At 40.8% G+C, this 16,008-nt stretch overlaps 1 protein-coding gene across 7 annotated transcripts in view; it reads right to left on the reverse strand.

The window, feature by feature from the left end:
- Window positions 1–16,008, reverse strand: part of RERE (arginine-glutamic acid dipeptide repeats) — a 417,613-nt gene that overhangs the window by 299,087 nt on the left and 102,518 nt on the right. For 2 of the 7 annotated variants that reach the window (XM_082685301.1, XM_082685299.1), the window contains exon 1: window positions 5,422–5,865. The exons of 3 other annotated variants lie outside the window; for them this stretch is intronic. The gene's annotated coding sequence lies outside the window, so the exon portion shown is untranslated. Of the gene's footprint in view, window positions 1–5,334; window positions 5,866–16,008 lie in introns of those variants that run through there. 2 more of the 7 variants (XM_082685304.1, XM_082685302.1) reach the window with 2 other exon arrangements.

Below are 16,008 nucleotides of genomic sequence, written 5' to 3' on the forward strand. Positions count from 1 at the left end.
AATTTTGTAAAGAATTTCCCATACTTAACCTATCATATTCTTTAAAAGCTCTTCACAGGTAACTTCTAGCCAATCTTCTGAAATCAAAATGTTTTCTACTTTCTAAAGTGATTCCATTACTCCATTTTATCCCAAAATCTGAATACAACTGTCATATTAATCATCATAAAATCCTACCTACAGGGGGCACCTGGGTGGCTCAGTGGATTAAGCCTCTGCCTTCAGCTCAGGTCATGATCCCAGTGTCTTGGGATCATGCCCGAGCCCCGCATCAGGCTCTCTGCTCTGCTCAGCAGGGAGCTTGCTTCCTCCTCTCTCTGCCTGCCTCTCTGCCTACTTGTGATCTCTGTCAAATAATTAAATAAAATCTTAAAAAAAAAAAGAAAATCCTACCTACAGAACGTCATTACCATTAACCTCTTAAAGCACTGACCAGTTACAGCTATTAACCTGCACCCGCTCCTAGCCAACCTCCAGTACTTCCTGCTCTCCCTGCCAAACTCCTCAACATTTTCTCAGCAACCACAAACTAGCTTCTATTAGTCACTGGCCTTCCTCCTCCCTCCTGGGATGTTCTGCTTGCACCAAACTCTCAGGGTGCCTCCACTGGCTCCTGAGGAAAGAATAAGTAATTTTTCAAGTTGTTCTTCTGTTTCCTCCTTTGCCAGCATTCTGGCTTTTCTTCTCCAATAAGTATACATACATGCATTGCCTCAGCACTAACCTTCCACATGAGATTCAGTGCCCTCTGGTTAGCATAAACACATCTTGGAGCCATGTGGGCCACAGCTGTGGGGGGAAAAGACCAGAGGAGACCCTTTTACAAAGGTCACCTCTTGGAGGATAAGAGTTGGTCAAACCAAGAATAGGTGGTCAGGGTTTGGCTTGGACTCCTGGCCTCCTCATTCACTAGCTGTGAGGCCTTGGTCAAACTGCTTAAGGGCTCCAAATCTCCCCTTCCTTATGTATACCTAAGGGGTATTTAAACCTGCAAGGATTAAATAATGCATGCAAAGATAGAACACTAAGGAAATGAAGTTATCCATAATCCATCTTTAGATTAGCACTATTAATGTTTGGTCTATTACTTTCTAACCTTTCTCCTTAGCCTCTGCCCGAACATGCAGGTGTGGACATAGTTTGGAATCACCATGCATAAGCAGTTTGGCTTCTAGGTGTTTTTCTACTGGGCTTTACATTACAAGTTTTTATACCATGTTGATTCTTAATGGCTACATTGTATTTCCTTTTATGGATGGGCAGGAGTCAACACTCCCCTTCTACTGTTTGGCACTTAAACTGACAAATCACAATCTTTAAATTCTTTACTGTTCCATTTTCCTTTTCTTTCTTTCCCAGAAAAAGTCTCTTTGGCCTTCTCTCTTTTACTTGTGAGCTAATACGTCATCTAGTTATGTGAGATACATTTTATCAAGGAAGAAAAGAAAGGTGGCTTTAAAGAGTGATGTTAAACTTCCAATATTAAGCTTCTTAAAACCACTGGCATGCCTAGAAGCTCTATCATTGCACAGATTATCAGTCAGGCTCCTTTTAATTTGTATTCTCTTCCTCTACCGGAATGTAAGTGCTCTAAGGACAGGGACTTCACCCTTTTTTGTATTTTAGCAATTTAAACAGTACCTAGAGCAGAATTAGTGCTTACTATATTAAATATTAGCTGTTAGTATGCGCCAGGCACATTCCTAAGAATTCTGCACAACCCCCTGAGGTAGACTGATCATTTTCCTCATGGTTACAAAGAGGCTAAGCAATGTATTATAAATAGGTCTCACAGTGAGTATGCCGTGAAGCTAGGAAGAGAACTCAGGAAGCCTAGCTATTAACCACCAAGCTGTACTTAATAAATTGATTAATTATAGCAGCAGAGCTCCATATATAGCATTAAACACTGAGTATGATTATGCTTTTTCTTTTTTTTCTTTTTTTTTTTAAAGATTTTATTTATTTATCTGACAGACAGAGATCACAAGTAGGCAGAGAGGCAGGCAGAGAGAGAAGAGGAAGCAGGCTCCCTGATGAGCAAAGAGCCCAATGCGGGGCTCGATCCCAGGACCCTGGGATCATGACCTGAGCCGAAGGCAGAGGCTTTAACCCACTGAGCCATCCAGGCGCCCCTGATTATGCTTTTTCTAATTAAATGTCAACATTATTGGATTTTCTTCATTACAAATATGTATCAGCTATATCAAGGATTAAACAGATTCTGAAGGGCAAGTCTATGACCCTAATCACCATTAATACTCAGATTCAAAAAATATGGTCTCAATAAAAAAAAAAAAAAAAAACTTACGAATGAACTTTTGAAATAAACTGTTCAGATCTAGGATATTTCCCTTTATTTTCCCTTAGATTCAGCAGTTGCCCTTGCTAATCTAAATGTTTTGGTTTCTTTTAATTAGATAAAACACTTTCTAGATAGGCTATACTGAAATTATATTTTCTAGAAAATGCTGCACTTTCTTTCCTCATTCCAGGTTATCTTATCCCATTTCTCCAAAGAGTTAAAAAATACTTCAATCTACGCCAACCTGCCTTGCCCTATCCCAGCATTCCTCCCAACAGCATAGCTCCTTAGTCTTCTATCAGTAACTGGGGCTTCAAAAAAGCCTCTCAATATAAACAGATTTCAATCCATTTTGTTTATGGCTTTTACTCTTTTTTTAAGAAATGTAGAGGACAATCTTAGAAGCCTCTGGCAGTGACTATCTCCTCAAGACAGAGGCAGATAATAAGGAAACCAGACTACAGAGAAAAATGTTTCATTCACACCGCAATCTATTTTACGACCCCAAAAGCCTGGCTTTGTCACAGACCTATATTCAAATACTCAAAGCTACTCAATCTGAAATACCTGCCAATAACTTGGAGCCAAAAGCCCATTTTAAAATTTAAAGGTGGCCACATATGTCCCTGAACAGACATTTCTCTAAAACCTTCCATTAATCATCCAGTCCTTGGCCAAACTGCTGTTAGTCCATGGCTCTCGCCCTTTCATTACAGTGTAACAAGAGGCAAGAGACAGAGAGAAACAGTTTAGCCATGTTCTCTGCATTGAGCTCAACATTTACTTCTGTTTTAAAAAACTAATTCTAGAATAGCAAATAAAAGCCAGGTTTGTTTGGAGTTTTTTAATACTGGCTTCCATGTCATTATAAAATGGATGGTTCCACTGGCTAATCAGACTACACAATAGCAAGCAAACCCTCTGACCTTAGAAAAGCATAGTAAATGTAATGCCTACCAGTAAATTACATGGTTTACCAATTTCCTCAAAACCAAAAATAAATCTCTAACAAGTCAACTATTTCATGAGTAAACAAAAGCTTGTCTTATTCTATCATTTGCTTAAAAGGAAGCATAGTGCCAGTGGGAGAGGGATTAAGAAGCACAGCCAGACAAGTCCATAAAACCTCCAGTGTAAGATAAAACCACCCTGCAGGGGCAGCCAATGCATTCTAACCTAACAGCTGTACACAGTTGCACTAATTAAAATGAAAAGCTAGTCTGCATAACACACAGGCAATTCACTGAACCTTACTGACAGGGTGACGGGGTTCACTATCCACTTTTCACAGGCAAAGTAAACAATAAATTGGCACATAGCTGAAGGTACCTGAATTTGGAATATATAGACATTTAAACATTTCAGAAATAATCACAACCATGCGGACTGAAACACATCCTATAGGAACACTGGCTATAAAAAAACCATACACACACAAAGGAAGTGGTAGAGCTACATTACGTCAGCTCTCGCCTCAATTCATAAATGCAAAACCACAAAAACAAGACAAAAATTTTAATGGCCTTTTTCTGGAACCTTTCTTACAGTGAATGAATGTAGGTTAAGTCTTTAAATAAGTCACTGAACAACAGCACATTGATGCATCGCTTTCAACAGCCAGGGGCAGGAAAAGTGTAACCTTAGTCAATTCTATCACGCAACCAGATCAAATAACATTTCAAGCGCCGCCCGCCAAGCACCAGAGCCTGCCAGAGTACAATGAGCACTCAAGTGCTCGGGACCGAACACCACCTTTCACTGGTCCCAGAGATCTTTATAAAATAGTTTAAACACTGCTAAATTACAGAGTTGGAAAAAACAAATACAAGCTCTAGCTGCTCCCACAGTATTGTGAAGTTGCTGTTAAGCCTCTAAAATGTCTGCCTTGTGTTATTTTACTAGGCAATGTAAATATTCAGAACGGCAAATGCCCTTAAAGCTCAAATCTAACACATGCATAAAAATGTAGAGCTGGTTGTGCATCTGGAAATAATTGCCCACAGATCAACGGGCTAACAGGGGATATTGTTCCCATCTGTAAGGTTTCAAATCATGTCTACTTTACATGTGGACTTCCTAGCCAAAAAGAAGGAAAGGAGGAGGAAGAAAACCTCAAAACATTAACTTTGGCAGAGAATATTAAGGACTTAATCAACTCTGTTCTCAACTTTCACTCAGTGTCTCAATCTTAAACCACACAGACACAATTTCAAAGGGAAAAATTAATCTCTGTTGACCCCTATGTTCATTCACATGACATTTTTTTTTTAATTTCCGTATGGCTGAGAGGAGGCCTCCAGTCAAACAATGCCTCAAGGACAGCAGTGGCACATGTGCCCCAGGAAAGCCTAAAAACCGAGTAAAACAAAATAACCCATTAAACAAGTCTCAGCAAACAGAAAGTGGTCAGGCAGGTCTCCCCAGAGCTTCAAGTAAAGCCAAGTAAACAAGGGGAAGGGGCAGGGAAGCCAGCATCTCAAACCAAAACAATTTTAACAATTTAAATTTAAATTTAAAGCCATCTTTTTCAAAACAATCTCTGCATTTTGGCTAGTCCAGCAAAACAACAGTTTTTGATCCCAGAAACAAATTGCATTTGTCACTTAAGTAGCCAATATTATTTATAATCAAGTCCATCAAATTCATTGTATTTTTAAACTTAAATTTACTTCACAGTAAGCAATTAAGTTTCTAATCAGTGACTACTACATTACTGTGCTCATCTTCAATAACGCTTTCCTTTCAGAAAAGACAAAAACATACATATACACATACATACACATACACCTTTTTTTCAAATAGTGTTTTCTTTGCCCTGAAGGGTGTTTCTCAATTGGTTTATTTAACTGGGATTTCTAGAGTTTGGGCGATTTAAAAAAAGAAACAACAACAACAACACCAAACTAGTAAACCAACAAAAATGCAATGGGACACAGTAAATAGCGATGCCTGATTCCTGGAAAGCCATCTTCATTCTTAACACCGGAGTGGTTCATCTGTGCAGGGTCAACTACAACACTCTCACCCACCTCCGAGAACCCCTGTGCCCACACTTGTCCAACTTCCTGGCCCGCGAACCCGCTCCCCCTTGCAGCACAAGGCTCTTGGCCACTTGCCTGCGGCCGGTCGCGGCAGGAGCTGAGCCCGCAGGCCTTGTCCTCCTCCGGCGCAGGGCCCCGCAAACTCGGGCCCGCGGGCAGGGGCGGGGCGGGAAAGGGCTCAGGGCGTGAAATGCACTTGCTAAACAAAAGGAGGCCCAGGCGGCCGCAGGGCAGGGAGGCTTGGGCTCCTGTCCCCGAGCTCTGAGGCTCCGGGAGGTGGCAGCGCGGGGCCCCGCCCGCGGCTGGGAGATGCGGCCGCTGCTCCGGCTCGCGCTCCTTCAGCCCGGGTGTCCGGGCCAACACTGCCACATGCCTGTGACCCAGACTCCCGTAGAGAAAGAGCAGCCACCCCACGGAGGTGGCGGCGGCAGCCAGAAAAACCCGGGCTGGAGCCGGGACTGCTCCACACACACCCTTGCCTGCCGCCACCACGGCGGGGCCGCGCACGCGCGTGCGCCACTGCAATTTTATCTCCTTCCTAGCTCTGCCAGCCTCCGCTCTCCCCAAGTCTCCCTCCCCTCCCGACAGCCGGAACTGGGAGGCTGCGTGATTGATGGCAGCTCTTAATAGCGTGGTCAGCTAGAAAATGCATCTGCAAGCAAGATATTAAAGAGGCAGCTCAACCCTGTGAGTGATCAGCAGTTCACACATCCTCGAGCTGCCTCTGTTTCTGCCAGGAATATTAATGCCAACCACCTCTGACGTCTAACAAATGCAGATGAAATAACCAACAATCATAGGCATGCACAACATTTTTGTTTCAAAGAAAACAGAGAAAGAAGCATTGTTTGCTGTCAACATTTCTGACCCCAATTTTCCTTACAGTTTTTAGGAATTCTCTATAAGTCATTTGTTTAAAAGTATCTCTCCGATCCTTTTCCCCAAGAAAGTAAAGGTCCCTCTGCTACATAAGGCATATCTTAAATTAGACTTTATGAGGGGCGCCTGGGTGGCTCAGTAGGTTAAAGCCTCTGCCTTTGGCTCAGGTCATGATCCCAGGGTGCTGGGATCGAGTCCCACATCGGGCTCTCCACTCAGCGGGGAGCCTGCTTCCTCCTCTCTCTCTCTCTCTCTGCCTGTCTCTTTGCCTACTTGTAATCGCTGTCTGTCAAATAAAATCTTTTAAAAAAATTAGACTTTATTGAAATCCACCTAATAAGGAAGCATAATAAATGCATAATTTTTTTGCCATTTGGCATTAAATAAACACATAACCTCATTAATTCCACTGTTACGTGAATCTAAATAGAATTACCTACTGTTAATCTCAAATTAGTTTCTTCCCCACCCCCAATCTGATAAACATATACCCACCTGCTAAAATTTAATAACATTAAACAACCCTTACACCATGTATTTCCAAATAGTAAAGGTCAAGATCATTTGTCCCAATTAAATAAGACAGTCCATAGCAAATTTTTTAAAAACACATTCCTAAAGCATATGAATTCAATGTATTAAACTCACTCTGTGTCAACCCAAATTTGAAAGTTACAAACTCAAAATTTAAATGATCTCTTTTGGAATCTTTAACAGAACATCCTCTGGCTTCTAGCAAAGTTTCATGGAAACTTCTAAAATAGCTTTATAAATGTTATTGGATCTTCCAAAGTCCAAAAAAGTTGCGAAATCATTAGGTACCTCCCTCACTAAAAGTCAGTCAGAGATTTATATCAAATGATAAACCCAAAGTCTCTCAAAGGGGGCCAAAGTGGGAAGCACAGAGTAAAACCCAAGGGTCCTACCCTGCTGGCACGGATAACCAAGTGATATGCCCATGTGCTATTTAAACATTATTCTGCTGATTTCTCTTAAAGAAAAATCAAGTTATTCTATAGGAGATAGAAATATCTATCTAAAACCACTAACAGGGGCGCCTGGGTGGCTCAGTGAGTTAAGCCGCTGCCTTCGGCTCAGGTCATGATCTCAGAGTCCTGGGAGCTCTCTGCTCGGCGGGGGGCCTGCTTCCTCCTCTCTCTCTGCCTGCCTCTCTGCCTGCTTGTGATCTCTGTCAAATAAATAAATAAAATCTTTAAAAAATAAAAATAAAAAAAATAAATAACAGCACAGGTACTGAGAGCAAGAGCTGATGAAGCATAATGCCTTTGCCACCCTGAAAGGTGCCGATGGTCAACACAAATCAGAGGTGGTCTAGCACGCCAGCGTAGCTCTGCTATAAGCTCCATGAAACACCATTCCTCACTGAGACCACCCTGAGAGGACCCGCAGCTTCAAAATATGCTTCATAACCCAGTGGCTCTGAGATCACTCCATACAGGTCAGAGATGAAATCGACCCTAAAGCCTAGCTACAAAAGCCACTCCTGGGGGCGCCTGGGTGGCTCCGTGGGTTAAAGCCTCTGCGTTGGGCTCGGGTCATGATTCCAGGGTCCTGGGATGAGCCCTGCATTGGGCTTTCCGCTCAACAGGAAGCCTGGTTCTCCTCCTCTCTCTCTGCCTGCCTCTCTGCCAACTTGTGATGTCTGTCAAGTAAATAAATAAAATCTTTAAAAAAAAAAAAAAAAAGCCACTCCCATACTGAGTATGGACACAATCCTAGTTTTCCAACCAGCTCTATGTAGATAAACGGCAGAGCCTCGCAAGGGTTTTAGTTATTTAGGTGTTTTGTTTTGTTTTTGTAGGCCCTTTTAAAATCCCTGGTATAGGGGCACCTGGGTAGCTCAATGGGTTATTAGGCCTCTGCCTTGGACTCAGGTCATGATCTCGGGGTCCTGGGATTGAGCTCCCCATCAGCTCTCTGCTTAGCAGGGAGCCTGCTTCCCCACCCCCGCCTCCTCCTTACTTGTGACCTCTGTCAAATAAATAAATTAAATCTTTAGAAGACAGAATAAAGGAAAAGTGAATGCCCCCCCCCAAAAAAAATCCCTGGTTTACACTGAGTTGTAAAGGGCCACACTGCTCTATTCCGAATTCTCGCTCTACCTAGCCTGTCAGGGATTCTAAATGTCTGACAGAGCTTTATGATACATTCTTCAGTCCTAGTCTTGCATCCTCTCCAGTCCCCCACCTTCCAGTTATGCCCATCTTTCAAATTCCCAAGGTATCAGGATTTCTACCACAGGTCATCATTGCTTCTTCCCACTGGCACAGGAAATTCCCCCTGCTCCCCCTACCCCGCCCCCCACCCCACACACAGTTTAAAGCCTACTCCACCTTCAAAATCTCAGGTCAAATATCACTTCTGTCCGAGAAACTTCCCTTGAGACCCCGCTCTAGGTCAATCTCCCAGAGATCTGTGTTCCTTTCCTTAAGAGCACTTATCTCAGTTTGTAATTCACTGGTGTAATTTTCTGATTAATGTCTATAGACCCCCTCTAGACAGCAAATTCCATTAGAGAAAGTTCTGTATGTTTGCTCATTTTCAAATACTGGGTGTCACACATACAGATTCATGGAATGAATAAGTGAACAGAGAGCAACAACCCTGTTTTACTCATTTTGCATATTCTCTACACAGTTCTCAGCACAAAGAAGCCTGTCTTCAATAAGTAGCATCTATGTAATAAATAGCATTTATTTTATTGACTTTTAAAAGTCTATTAAAAGAGGAAGGTTTTTATCCCTGTTTTATAGAGAGATAAATAATTGTGCCCAGGGTAATTCATTAAAAACACTGAGACTTGGGGAGTCTGGGTGGCTCAGTGGGTTAAGTCTCTGCCTTAGGCTCAGGTTGTGGTCTCGGGTCCCGGGATAGAGGCTGGCATCTGGTTCTCTGCTAGGCAGGGAGCCTAAGCTTTCCCCCACCTCTCTCTGCCTGCCTCTGCCTACTTGCGATTCTGTCAAAGAAATTAAAAAAAAAAAAAAAAAAAAAACCACTTAGACTCTAACCAGGTCTTATTGGCAGGGTTCACTTTTTTTTTTTTTGGTAAGAGTTAACGAGGAACAGAAGCCATCATTAATTTATTCAAACCCCAATTCTTCCTACTTACCTGGTACTTAAGCAAGAGGCAAAGAGCAGTGGATAAACTGTATAGACCGCTAAAGCCTGTCCACGGACAGCAATATAAACAGGATAGAAAAGTCTGAAAGCACATGGTGCACTGGTTCGTCTTCAGCACTTCTCTGGATGCAAGTTTCCTACCAAATTCTGCAGGGGAGGAAGATAATCCTCACTTCTCTTTCACACTGAACTTTTTCCTTTTTTTTTCCCCCTCTAAAAGTTGACCTGAGCACTTGCAGTCAGTGGTGACAGACCATTCTAAAACCACCCTCCCCCAACTCTTCAAGAATTCATTTTAAACCCTATTAACCTGAGCTCTCATCTGTAGATGAGAAATGGGAACAACAATTTCTCACAAGTTTTGCATTTGAGCACGTGAAAATATAAAAGAATGTGTAAGATGTGAATTAAAAATATTAGCTATACCCCACCCTCACCTCCAAATTAATCCTCACTGTTACTTCCAGGATTCCACACAGCCCTTCTTGGTTCCCACAGGATTTCACCCAGGCCTATCTCTGCTTCCTTTTGTCCTGAGTTCCATTCCACAGAAATTCCAGGTCCAGGTTTTAGAACACCCTACATTTATCAAAACAACACTGTCAAGTTGAGTACCATTAACAGATAATGAGAGGAGACAACAGATGTGGTTAGAAGCAAAGCACTCCATATTCTACAGGCCTCAGCATGAAGCCAAGCGGGCTGACATCTGACTTTACCCTAACAGTTATAATTAAATACAAAGTCTAGTTAAACTAACATTAAAGCTATGATCAGGAATAGTACACACGGGAAATGTAAAGTATAACCTTAGCAGCAGCTGAACAGGGCCCAGGCTATTCCTGACCCTTAACCTCCAACAATGACCTGCATTTACTCTCTGTGCCACTCTGTTTCTGTCACAGTAAGAAAGACTCTTGGCCACAAATTCTAAGACACAAATTCTAAAGACAGTGGCTTTGGATTACTTCCCAAAGTCCACCAAAGAGGGACAGAGCTGCTTTTTCTTTTCTTTTTTTTTTAACTGGAAGGTTAAAGGTAACATTCATCTAACAATAACTAGTTAGGTCTGTCTAGAGTCCATCAAGTACAGACAATCAACATGCTTTTCTACAGCATAATCTAAATCATTCAGATCAAGTAACCTTGCTCACCACGCCCCAGTACCAAAATGTGAAAAGAAAAAAAAAAAAATTACACACACACACACACCAAAGTTAACCACGCAAACAGTGACAGACTCGAGGGCTGTGTAAGTACTGGTTAGCTGTGTTTGCAGAGTGTCCTAGGACAGGCAGCTTTGTATTAGTGTGCAAAATATAGTTACCATTTTAAGCAAACTTTCTCCTTCCTTGCATTTACCAACACATAATGGAACCACATAATAAAACCTTTGGGGTTTTCAAAATTAAAAAAAAAAGAGAAACAAAAATGCATAGTTCTCTTTGAAGCTCTTTTGAATTTTTTAAAATCATTAGAATTTTTTAAAAATTTTTAAATTATTATCAGAAAATCCAAATAATTCCATTCAATGAGTTTAAGTATAGCTAGCTCTCCAGGCTCTCTTTTAGTACATATGTATATAAACATATCCCAATACTTAAGAACATATATATTCATTTGGGGGCTCATTCTGTTTATTTTTATTTCATGAAAATATAATCTACCATTCATGCTACATGCTTCTCTCACTTTACAGCAGATCATTAACATCTGATTCCTTTTTATAGTGGCACAGCTTCCACACTGTGGGAGGACCATGATAATCGAGTCCCGAACCACTACAACAAACATCTATGCGCATCTTCATGCATATATATAAGTACTTCTTGCTTCTATACTGAAGGTATCTACATTTCAAAAAATACTCACTTTTTACTCAGACTGAACCAACCTGCCCTCCAAAAACCTGGACCAAATTACCCTCTTCCCAACAGTAGGCCACTTCCACACTGGCATTCCGGTAGTTTGAGTGTGACATTATGTACTCTCCTGGATCTATCTTTCTCTAACCATTCTCTAGTCCTTTCAATGACTTCTCCTAAATATGACTCCTCCTAATTGTAGGCAGTTAATGTCTAGCCTCTTCCTTTTTTTTTTTTTTTTTTTAAGATTTTATTTATTTATTTGACAGAGATCACAAGCAGGCAGAGAGGCCGGCAGAGAGATGGGGGAGGCAGGCTCCTTGCCCAGCAGAAAGCCCGATGCGGGTCTTGATCCCAGGACCCTGAGATCATGACCTGAGCCAAAGGCAGAGGCTTAACCCACTGAGCCACCCAGGCATCCCTGTCTAGCCTCTTCTTAATAACACTCTAACATCCCTCATGAATGAGATGTACTCTCAAGTTACTTTTGTGTCACTGATTGAAAAATTTTATTTTTCCAGGCCTGAGCTTGCTTCTTAGCAACAGATCCACATTTTCCAATGCCCTCTGGGCGCTACCGCAATGGTATTCCACACACGTTCAAATCACACTAAAACAAATCAAAATGTTCTTTCCCACAAATCCTGGTTTCCCCAACACAGTCCCAGGTACTCTTATTGCCCTGGTTAAATATTAATTAAATATTAAAAGCCCTGGTTCCTTTCTTTTTAAAAGGAAATTATGATTTATATTCTGAAATGTATGTGAAATCAGAATTAGCACATCGAACATAAAATACTTCTCAGTTTTTAGCACTACTGATGAAATCCTACTCTAGTAATAGGTAACTATTGGGGCACCTGGCTGGCTCAGTCGGTGGAGCACACAACTCTCAATTTCAGGGTCGTAGGTTCAAGACCCACACTAGGTGTACAGACTGCATTAAAAATAAAATCTTTAGGGGAGCCTAAATAAAATCTTTTTTTTAATGCATTATATGTTAATTAAAAACTTCTAAAAATTTATAAAAACAAACAAACAAAGAGTTTTGTGGAGGGAATTAGCTTAAGGACTTAGGACCTTGACAGGGGGTTTAGAATGGGACCCTTTCCATACTGTCTAAGATGACAACACGTGATAAAATCAGTGGGAATATCCAAGCAAGTTTATTGGAAATAATCTTAAGAAAACTATAAACTCGAACTGGAATCATTATACCAAGAATGCGAAACACCTACCAGAGAGAGAGATATTTATAAAACTGAAATAGTCATTACAAATCCAAAACACAGCTTTGCTCTTCTTTAAAAAGAAAAAAATTCTGGTGTGTGTTCTCTCTGGTCATAAATAACTCCAATGGCTCCAATAAACTAAACTCCTTTAAAATAAAATCACAATCTATTTCCAGAAAAAATATTGAATTTAAATATTTCAAAACATTGAGAACTATTTCCCAGGTTCCTTATCACAGGGAGTGTTAACAATCCAGTATTTTTATGCTTAAAAACCAATCACTTCTCTCCATAAAATGTCAGAAGACCCTATCTAGTTCAAAATATCCACTCAAACATACGATACATTGGAAAGGACAAAAATCAAAGCCACAGTCTCATAAATGTCTGACCTAAACAACCCAGGGTGTTTTCTCTTCTTCTGAAGGAAGGAGGGGGTCAGAGGCGAGTGAGAGTATTGTGAAGAAAAATTCTGAACATCCATTCAAGTTTAATGCTAACAGACTTGAAAAAGCAAATATCTGGGCTACAGGAAACACAACTTAGTACAAAGGAAGACATAGACTAACTTTTAACATTTACATCATTTGATTAATTCTAACAATAAAACCTAAACACAGATCAACCTCTCCAATCTGCAGAGCAAGCTAACCAACTATACAATGATAAATATGAGAGCCCTATCAGACTCTGGTCTATTTAAACAATGACAACGTAAAGCATGTTCTTTCTCACAAGTGAAAGGAAATGACTGCCAAATGCTCCTTTTACAATCTCTCCAGAATAGGGCAGATCCTTTTAATGTGAGATTTTCCTGACATTCCAATTGTAGCAGACCTTGAACAAACAGAGAGGCATTAAAAGCTGACCTGGTTCTATTATCTTTTATTGAAAGCCAAACAAAGATCAGACATGAGTCCAGGGCTATTTACATTTTTTGGTGCATTAATCACTTTTATACTCAAGGGCTTTAGAAAATTTCAATAGATTTTTTTTTTTAATGACAATAACCAGAGGATGTAACCATAGCTGTATTGGTCTTTTCTCAGGAAGGTCGTTGGAAAAGCTTTAAAAACAGGAAGTCTGTGCTATAAGTTTGAAAAATGTTTATTCTAAGAGTCTAAGGCTTTACGGTTGCAATTTGCAGTCAGGTGTTAGGGGGGACTAGTTTATTCTTTCCAGCCAAGGATTAATGTCCCTGGTGAAAAGGCCAAAAAGGTGCCTGAACAACTAGAAAAGCACATTATCCTAAAATAAGACTTGTTATGAAATCCAAACTGTAAATCTTCCCAGCTATCCTTCAACATTAAAGAGGAGCTAATTTAGTGAGTATAGTAGGAGAAACAGTTCATCTCTTGTGATAATTTATAAAGGCTGAAGAAAAACCAGTACTAAAACAGCCACAAAGAAACAATTAGCAGCTGGATTAAGATTGATACTTGCCATTTTATACGTTGTCTACTGATCACCTTTTTTGTTACTATTACAATAAATTAAATAGAAATCAAATATAATAATGACAACCTTCCTTGAATGCAAATTTTGCAAAGAAATCAAACCGATGCAGATTAACTTAAAAAATCTTTTTTATTCCTAACAAAATGACTAATTTCTGCTTTTAAAACAGGACGCAAATTGGGCACCTGGATGGTTCAGTCAGTTTAAGCATCTGGCTCTTGACTGCAGGGCTCAGGTCATGATCTCAGGGTCCTGAGATAGAGCCCAGCAACGACTCTGCACTCAGTGGGGAGTCAGCTTGAGATTCTCTTTCTCCCTCTCCTTCTGCCCCTGTCCCCACTCACAGACTCTCTTTTTTATTTAAAAAAAAAAAAAAAAAAAGATTTTTTTTTATTCTCCTAGAGTGCAAAAGAAATTCATAACATATCCAACATGAAAGATACATTATTTCCAAAAAATCCAGTTTCATGATTCTATTCTTTATTTAGCCTTTGTTTAAACAGGCAACCAAAAACAAATCCTTTGACATTTGTGGACTCCAGTGTATATGGAACTAAATGTTATAACATGAAAAAGTTAAGGCAAAAAAAATCCAATATTATAATATGTATCTTATCAATTTAAAATCCATTTGGATTCTATTTTTTTTTAAGATTTTATTTATTCATTTAAGAGAGAGAGACAGACAACAAGCAGAGGGAGAGACAAAGGGAGAGGGAGAAGCTGACTCCCCACTGAGCTGGGAGCCCAACATGGGGCTGGAGCTCATGACCTGAACTTTGCAAAGACAGATGCTTAACTATCTGAGCCACCCAGGCACCCCTTCATCTGGATTCTAAAGGGCACTCCGTGGAAAATCATAGTATCAAGATAAGGTGCTTTAAAATATGAACACAGGGACCCCTGGGTGGCTCAGTTGGTTAAGGTCTGCCTTCAGTTCACATCATGATCCCAAGGTCCTGAGCCTGAGTCCCATTTCAGGCTCCTTGCTCAGTGGGGAGCCTGCTTCTCCCTCTGCCCTACACTCCCCGCTGCTTGTGCTCTTTCTCTCTGTAGATCTCTGACAAATAAATAAAATCTTTAAAATAAAATAAAATATGAACACAAAGGGCTATTACCACAAAAATCTGCCATTTGCCCAAATGTGTGTCAAGAAGGAAAATGGGGTGGGGGGGCCCACCTGGGTGGCTCAGTCATTAAGCGTCTGTCTTTGGCTCAGGTCATGATCCCAGGGTCCTGGGATCAAGCCCTGAGTCTAGCTCCCTGCTCAGCAGGAAGCCTGCTTCTCCCCTCTCCCACTCCCCCTGCATGTATTCCCTCTCTCGCTATCTCTCTGTGTCAAATAAACAAATAAAATCTTTTTTAAAAAAAAAAGGAAGGAAGGAAAACAAGGTGGTGGTTTCCCATTTGATGCTCACAGTTGCCTTAAAATTTTTTAATATTTACCTCCACAATATTGTTACAAGGGTTTGAACTACCTTCATTTAACATATAGGAGTAGAAGAACATTCCCTAAGTATCCTACTTATCTTCTTTTGGAGGGGCAGGGGAGATTTTATTTATTTATTTGACAGAGAGAGATCACAAGTAGGCAGAGGCGGGGGGGGGGGTGTCAGCAGGGGAAGGAGGCTCCCCACTGAGCAGAGCCCAATGCAGGGCTCAATCCCAGGACCCTGGGATCATGACCTGAGCCGAAGGCAGAGGCTGAACCCACTGAGCCACCCAGGCGCCCTCCTACTTATCTTTTAAAAGGCATCACTCTAACAACAACTAACCCTATAAGGGTCCTACCGGCTTTCAGTTTAGTGTAAGCTGCATTAACGGTCAGGTTCCTTTCCTGGAAATTGGAAGACAATAAAACAATGTCTTTAAATTTTTAAGGAAAACTAGTATCTAACCAAACATTCTATACCCAGCCAAGCTACTAATCAGGTATGAATATAAAATAAAAACATTTAAGACACTCATAGCCTCAAAACACTTACTTTCCGTGCACAGTCTTTCAGGAAATTACTCCATAAATGAAGGAGGAAACCAAATAAAAATCTATGAAAAATTATCTCTAAGGAGATGCTCAGAGTGACATG

This window comes from Mustela nivalis (genome assembly GCF_964662115.1).
Source record: "Mustela nivalis genome assembly, chromosome: 10".
In the NCBI taxonomy this organism is placed as follows: Eukaryota; Metazoa; Chordata; class Mammalia; order Carnivora; family Mustelidae; genus Mustela; species Mustela nivalis.